At 39.1% G+C, this 8599-nt stretch overlaps 1 pseudogene; it reads right to left on the reverse strand.

The window, feature by feature from the left end:
- Positions 1–309: 309 nt before the first annotated feature.
- LOC140851018 (serine/threonine-protein kinase SAPK1-like) lies at positions 310–4646 on the reverse strand (annotated as a pseudogene).
- Positions 4647–8599: the final 3953 nt, after the last annotated feature.

The following is an 8599-nucleotide window of genomic DNA, read 5'->3' on the forward strand; positions in this document are numbered from 1 at the left end:
GCATAATATGATGCCCCAGTTAATTCTGGTCCAACATGTTAGTGCCATTCCTAGAATTGCTGAAAGCAGCACTCCAAATCATTCAATCATCTTTTTATCTCTGAAAGGGTGCTAGACACTCACCCCAAGTGTCTTCCGAAAATTCCTTGGATCATCTGGATCCTCGAAGGGATAAGCCCCAACCAGCATTACATATAATGTTACTCCACAAGACCAAACATCTGCAATCTAGAGTTTCCACCAAATGGTTAATTAGTTTCGGTAAAGAAATCTCGGACGACAGAAGAAAAGATGAACTGAACTAACCTTTCCATCATATTCCTTTCTTGAAAGAACCTCTGGAGCAATGTAAGCTGGTGTGCCAACAGTGGACTTTGGTTGGGAATGCAGCACTGAAGACTGGCAGATAAGAAAGATATGGTCATGTGTTTGTTTCGAGTTGAATTTTCTAGTCATGCAGCAATAGTTAATTACCTTTGAGTAACCAAAGTCACATATCTTAAGGCGGGGTGCTGTGCTACCATCCAACAGAGTATTTTCTAACTTAAGATCTCGATGACATATTTGCTGTCATGAAAAGAATAATAAAGCTATCAATACATGTGATTGTTAGGATATGGAGTTTTACTAGGACATGACAAACACCAATAAATACCATGGAATGGCAATAGCTGACTCCTGATATCAATTGTTGAAAGAAAAACCGTGCCTGTTTCAATTGTTATGACAGACAAATGAATCAGATAGAAAGTGGAGTTTTAGTTATATACATCAAACAAAAATTAAGATAATGTGACTATATTTCTACCTCATCCTCGCTAAATCGTCCTGCATTGCATATCCTCACAAAAAGCTCACCACCAGCAGCATATTCCATAACTATGGCTAGATGTGTAGGTGTTAGCACGACCTGAAAAGAAGTTTTTTGGTTTAATATGAAGTGGACACAAGGTTTCTCAGTAAAGAATCAGGAATCCAATTTTATGAGAGGCATAGTCACAATTAATTAGATTTAGCAGGCTAGACCATAAGCCAGGGGAAACTGCAATCATGATGGTTTAGCAACAGAAGTTATTGATCTGTAAGCTTTCAAAATCACCTATCTACCCTGACCTACATTATAATGGCATGGATTCAGTGGCATATTGTTCAGAAACACCCTTGGTGGTGCCTCGATTTGTAAGAGGCCATTGTGAAGATGGAAAAGCTGAATAGCTTCTTTCATGGAGCAGTTCATTGGGCTCTGTGCAAGTTTCAGCTTCTCCCATCTCTAGAATCTGAATCTAAAGAGTCAAAAGTCCATTCAGAGGTTGAATAAGCTCTTCCATTGGAGGAATACCAGGCTTGGGAAGGACCCAGCCTATGTAACAAAGGGAAGGAGAGATTTTAGAGCTTTACTTGTTAATACTGGTATTCAAGGGAGATAATGTTTGTCCATACAACTCACAAAATACTTAAGAACTTTTCTGTTTCATGCCTTTCTGTTTAGAAACCTAGAAATAAAATGAACCACACATAACCCATCATGGCTTGTGGTGAACTCTATTTATATCACATTAGCACTATGATATAAATAAGAAAAACATTGTTATAAATTGCATATAGATATGATGGATAGTTAGGAATAGGTCACATGACTTCTCAGTAAATGGTATTCTATCAAATAGCCTGAAAACACACTATCAAAAAATAAACTCGTATAAATGATAATGGACAGAAGCAGGTTAATGCACTAACATGTGCTTACAAAACAAACAATAGTCTAAATGCAATGTAACTAACAGGCTAGCATCTAACAAGTATTAAACTGAAGTCATATTTTTGTAAATATATAAATTCTAAAAGAATTAGCAGAACATCTTTCAGGAATGGAAAGTTGCTGCTTTCAGAAACAGCTTACAGTTAAACAGTACTCTTGTATTCCAGGGATGATCACCTTACAGGAGGATTCTAGCATGTTAATATAATGTTCAGCAAGATTACTAAACAGTTCAAAGTATAAGCTTCTGGTCAATGTATAAAAGGGTTCTCGATATTGAGATATCATCATCACAATTGGTGAGAAACACTGAGACGGTACTTACCCACTTAAACAAGATTACCATGGCTGATCAAATAACCAGCTGCTGATGACTCAGGTTTAGGTTGCCTGGAGCTAAAATAGCAAAATTCCATTTCAGAATTTGATTTAGTTCCATCAGGAAACAACTTTGACAAAATAATACCCCAATATATTACGGACTGATTCATTTAAGTTACTTGCAAATCAAGAACTAACTTTTTATGCCTGTAGACTTCCAAAGGTCTTGAAGAATAAAGTTGAGTGGCAAATTTTGGATATGAAAATGCTAACTAAAATGAAAAGAGGGGAGTAACCCAAAAGAATCAGGATATACTAGTTTAGGCAGCTGATTTGGTGGTGGCCTCTCCATAAGTGAAGCTGTGGGTGGTAACCCTATATCGGCATCATTCATCTGTCTTCATGTTGATTTAGCATTGGTCTTTTGGGAAACTTGCAGGAGAATTCTTAAAACTTGAAAACATGAGAGCTGGGACATCAATCCTACTCTCGTTCCCATCAAATATCAGGTCAGAAAATGTAAATATAGTCTAATAAATATAATACATGAGGAAATTTTATACCAATTCTGAAAGTAGGGTAAGTCTCAGCGTTATATATTTCCAACAACTCTAGACCAACAATGACAAAGGCATTAATGTATGAGCATAAAATTTTGCTTGGACCACTTTAGCAAAGTAACCAGATCTTAGTGTAATAGCACACAGCATTAAACTCCAGGAAAGAAAAGAATTTTGGTTCTAGAATCATCTCATTATCCTCTCAAGATGTCCCTTTGCATTGTTACTGGCAAGTGAGGAAGGTTTCTGATTCATTTATACCAGAGAATTGATTTTTTTTTTTCTTTTAAAAGAGAGGTTTCAAGCTAGACAACGTGCATTGAGCATAAATATCAAACATTGTCAATGAACAAAAAAATATGGTATCTTAAGGACATAAAAGATCCATGAAATTCAGAAAAATCAAGGCTTATAGTGTGGCAGCACCATCAGCAAGCTACTTCAAGTTCCAAAACCAGAACGAACTTACAGGACCCCCAATGTCATCCACTTAGCACACTGAATCCATTCTTCACCAACTTCTATCATATTACAAGAGAATTGAGTAACAAGGTTTCAGTAGACATCCATGTCATATATGCTGTTATATATCAAACACGTGTCTGGTTGTCATATAATTAAGAAACGGGAAATAATATTTACACAGAAAAATTTACTTACAGGTACATATCAACTTTTTGCAATAATGAGATTTTGGTGCCAGTTAAGTGTGCATAGGAGTAACTTTTTTAGTGATGTGGTGGAAATATGCCACCACCAAGGTTTGAACCTTGGACCTCTTCCAAGAGCAAGCCCTCAAGGCATTTTTGCGAGCATTAAGTAACAGAACTTAGAAACGCCAGAAAACTTTACATATTGGCAATAAGGGAAAGCTTTGATAAAATTATTAAGCATAAGCAAAGTCTTTTATTTTAAACACAATGAACAGGTATTTCTCTTGTTGGTATATTGAATCTAGTAATTGTTTGAAACGTATGACCCCCAGGATCAGCAAGATCATCAAGAGTAGTCAGAGATAGTGCATCCAATCACTTTAAAGAATATAAGGCAACTCAAAGAATCCACATGGGCCATATAAGGCAAATAAAAGGCAAACATGGCAGAGAAACAGGTCCACCTAATAGGGATAGCAACAAATACCTCCTTGAATCTAACTATATTTGGATGCCTCAGTGATCTGTGATTCATGATCTCCCTCTGAACATGTTCATCAATCTGCCGAGCAAAACAAACTTTGGATTTATAATTGAACAGTAAGAAAACCAGCAGACAATAAAGACTTCAGCAAAGCCGCCAATTATATACGATCCAAGCAAAATCTAGTTACCAAAATTGGATTTATTTTTGAAGATCAGTATTTTTTTTTATTTGACGCAAACTGGAGGAAGTGAGAAACTTCCCCAAAAATTTTATCAAGAGTATATACTTTTAAAAGCATATCCAAAAGAACACCACAGAAAGCAGAGGAATAAAAAAAGAGGGGGAACCTTCTGTCATCACAACAAAGTCTCCTCAGTCCCACAACCAACACCTTTATCAATGGCTATGAACCGTATCCATAAATAGAAAAACCTTCAAATATTGTTAATTTGGCGATCTACGCAATCCCGAGATATTAAAAATTGGATTTTTAAGCAGAATTCAAAAGAAAAACAGAAAGAAAAAGAGGTAGAAACCTTGTGCCCTCTCTCGATCAGCTTCGAGGCATAGAGTTCGTTGGTCCAAACATCTCTCACAAGCTTGGCCACCCCAAAATTACCGGCCCCGATTTCCCTCAACACCTCGTACCGCTCCATTTCGATTCAGAGAACGGAGAGAAATCGAAGCAAGCAAGCATCAATCCCAGAGAGACAAGACCCACCACCCCCCGGTTCTTTTGCACTTTTTCTTGGCAGGAAGAGGACAAAGCGAGAAAAAAACAGGAAAGAAGAACTGAAACCTTCTTTGCTCGCAGATTGCCGACTAAACGTATCTATCAATCCATCTGTCCGACGTTGAAGTGTCTGACAGGGATGGGCATGGAATTGGGACTTGGATATGCCATACAAGTACCGTGCTGCGGCGTTCTGAGGAGATAATTTAGTTTAAGGTGCACTGGCCTCCATCCATCCCCGTGCCCCCACCATTTTGATGGCCACTAACGTGTTGGTGGGGTTGGTTCAATTTGGTTCAGTAACTTAAACTCAACCTCATGTATAGTGAACTGGGTTCAGTGGGTCGAGCCACGCGTTCATCCCAGCCCGTTCTACAAATAAATCATGAATTTAACAGTTACAAATCTAAAATAACATCATGTACCAAAATAAAGAGAAAAAAGTAACATATTTCTGTTCATATTATATTATATATATATATATATATATATATATATATATATATATATATATATATATATATATATTTTTTTTTTTTTTTTTTTTTTTTTTTTTTTTTGATATCGCTATGTATATATGTAAAAGGATCACCGATCCAATTCTATTTTTAATGATCAGATTTATGTGATTGTTGATGATTGATATAATAAAGAAGGGATAGATGTTTTTAGGCAAGGCTTTAAGCATCATTCAATCAATCACTAACTAGCAGGACAAGTAACATGAATGTTGATGAAAAAAATCATGCATATTGCCTAAGTAAAACATAAGTATATTGTAGATGAGTATAATTAGCTCTACACCAAGTATATATAAAGTGGCATCATATTTCAGTGTTGATAATATCATAATAATCTGCAAATGTTCCACCAACTCTACTTTGCATATCTTAGATGGATTTATTCCATACAATTTGCGCTGGCCAAGTGGACATGGGTCAATTTCATCCGGTCCGGTGCCAGTCTGATCTGGACCCAACCGGGTCGAGGGGAGCAGCATCATAGCTGTGCGACCCGTAGCAAGTCAGCACATCACTGGTGGAAAGGTCGAGGGAGACTGCGGTTAAAATTGTGCCACGCGTCCTCAGATAACGGCGTTAATGGTTTCCACGGAGTGCGGCGTTCGCAGCTTTCGAGGTGATGCCGAGGCCCTTCGCTCACGGCAAATGTTCTGCTTACCCAGGTGGCTAGCGGCCACGAAACACCCACGTGGATTCCCCGTGCCTAAACGTTGTTCCCATCGACATTAAAATGTGATTCGTCGCAGCATGGCAATGTTTTGTCGTATTATCCTTGTACTCACAATGCCTCGCAAGACCAGAACGCTGTCAAGTCTTCCACGCATCACCTCGGCTCCCGGGAATTCTCCGTCCTAATAACCGGATATCAAAATACATCTATTAAAAATTTAAAAATATACATTGAGCATTTGATAAATATATTTTATCCATAATTCTATAAATATATCTGTATTGGACTTATACTATGACTCCGATTTTTACGTCCTCAGCACTGATCGAGCTATAAAAGATGATGACTATTAGATTATGGATATATGACAGATAAAGATCGTTAGATACGATCGATCGAGTTGGCTGCAGTTTCCATTCAACCTAATTCTGATTCATCTTATCCTCAGACGATCTACCATAGCTCATACACGGCCAATCAATTTTAGTTCATATATGACTGATCAATCTCAGAAGATCTACCATAACTCATACACGGCCGATCAATCTCAGCCGACCTACCATATTTTATACATAGCCAATCAATCTCAACCAACTTGAGGTTTAACACCTACTTCGTGGACTCCAAAATCTCGATTTCGAACGATCTATTATAGCTCGTTCGTGGCCGAGCTAAGTTCCTCACTAGATCCATCTCCTCCTTATTGGGAAGTCCAGATAGAATATAATTCCTCCGCAATCGAGTCTCCTATAAAAGAAAAATATCTTATCTGAATTAATCTGTATGATAAATTCAAAAATTATCAGGATTTCAAGATGGATACGACTCCAATTCTTTTCCTATAAATAAAAACTCCGGGATCCTCAAGGTATGTAATCGACTCTTCGTTCTCTCATCTCATTGTTCTTCATCTCTTGATTTGAGCGTCGGAGGGACTTCATCGGAGAATGCCCCCAATGAGAACTTCTTTGTAAGTGTTCAGGCGAAGCTCCAGCAGCGGCTCCACCTCGGCCATATCTACCTAAATGGCCAACATCAGGCGGAGAGATCAGAAGCAACACTTGGCACTAGAGGAAGGATCTCAACTGATTTCGGGGTACTATTTCGAGAGGAGAAAGCTCACCATTAGCCGTCATGAGGCCATGAAGAGGAGCATCACATGCATCTCGCCACTCAAATGATGCACAACCTAATGATGTTCAGCAGAAAGCCATGGTACCTAAATCAGTTCAGGCACTGCCACTACCTCAGCCTACACCAGTAATCGTAAACGATCAATTGTTCAACAGGGGTAGGCCTAGATCGCTGCGATATAATGTATGCAGCAAGCTGTTGTAGCTCAACCTACATCGAATCTCCACTTTCTATCAAGACTAAGTTAGACTGGCAATCTAGCGGTCACTTTCTCATAGTCCGAGGTAGGGGCACAATCGACATAATTAACTGACTTAAGGGCCCCGATCGAGGATAGTATATGTGCTCACCGACTCTACAACCAGGAAGAGACTCCCATAACTCAAAAGCTAGCATGGTAAGAGCTTTTAAATCCTCATCTATCATTCTAGTTTTTTCTCCTTTTCGGTTGACAAGTCCATGAGCACCTCAGATCGAGGTGAAGATCAAGGCTGAGCTACCAAGCCAAAGATCGAGGTGAAAATCAAGACTAATCCGAGGTGAAGAAAGAGGCTGAGCTATCAAGCCCAAGGTACTCCATCAAGTTGAGGAGAAGATCAAAATTGAGATTGAGCTATCAAGCCAAAAGTCAAGGTGAAGATCAAGATCGAGGCTGTGCTACCAAGTCAAAGGTCGAGGTAAAAATCAAGATAGATTCGAGGTGAAGATTAAGGCCAAGCTATCAAGCCAAAGACGGAGGTAAAAATCATGACTGATCCAAGATGAAGAAAGAGGCTGAGCTATCAAGCCCAATGCACTTCACCAAGCTAAGGTAAAGATCAAGATCGAAGCCGAGCATTCAAAGATCAACCTTTCAAAAGCTGAGCTCTCAAAAGGCCGACCTCCAAAAGGCCGACCTCCCAAAAGGCCGAGCTTCTAAAGGACCGAGCTTCTAAAAACCGATCTTCAAATATCGAACCTCCAGAAGGCCGAGCTCTCAAAAGACCAACCTCTAAAAGATCGAACCTCTGGAAGGTCGAGCTTCCAAAAAATTGAGCTTCCAAAAAGCCGGGCTCCTAAAGGCCGACCTTCCAAAAATCAACCTCCAATAAGATCAAACCTCTATAAGGCCGTGCTTCCACAAGGCCGAGCTTCCAAAGGCTGACCTTCCAAAAGGCCAACTTTTCAAAATATCGAGCATCTAAAATCTGAGTCCCAAAAGATCGACCTCCAAAAGGTCGAACTCCAAAAGCCGAGCTCCTAGAGATCAAACTCCTGAAGCTCAACTCTTGAAGGGCGAAGTGAAAAAGATATTACTTGGGAAGGTTGACTAGAGGCACAGTAACTAGAATAGGGTAACATGACTTTAATCGTCTATTACTTTCATTATTATTATTCTGAAGCACGATCTAACATAGAAAATGAAGGGCCCAGCCAGAGCCAATCTGGAGAGTTTTTTCATTCTTTATACGCACATCTGCAATCTGAATCTCCAACATGCGCTCCTCATCCACGAATGAGCAGAGTAGAATGCATCTCCATACGATTCTCCAAACATGTGCTCTTCGATCATGATTGAGGATCGAAATATGTTCTCTATATAGTTCTCTAAATATATGCTCTTCGACCACGATCGAGGATCGAAGTGTGTTCTCTATGTGGTTCTCCATATGGTTCTCCAAATATATACTCCTCGACCATGATCGAAGATCAGAATATATTCTTCATGCGGTTCTCCAAACACGTGCTCCTCGACTACGATCGAGGATCAAAACATATTCT

The sequence above is a fragment of the Elaeis guineensis genome, chromosome 7 (assembly GCF_000442705.2).
Source record: "Elaeis guineensis isolate ETL-2024a chromosome 7, EG11, whole genome shotgun sequence".
Taxonomy (NCBI): domain Eukaryota; kingdom Viridiplantae; phylum Streptophyta; class Magnoliopsida; order Arecales; family Arecaceae; genus Elaeis; species Elaeis guineensis.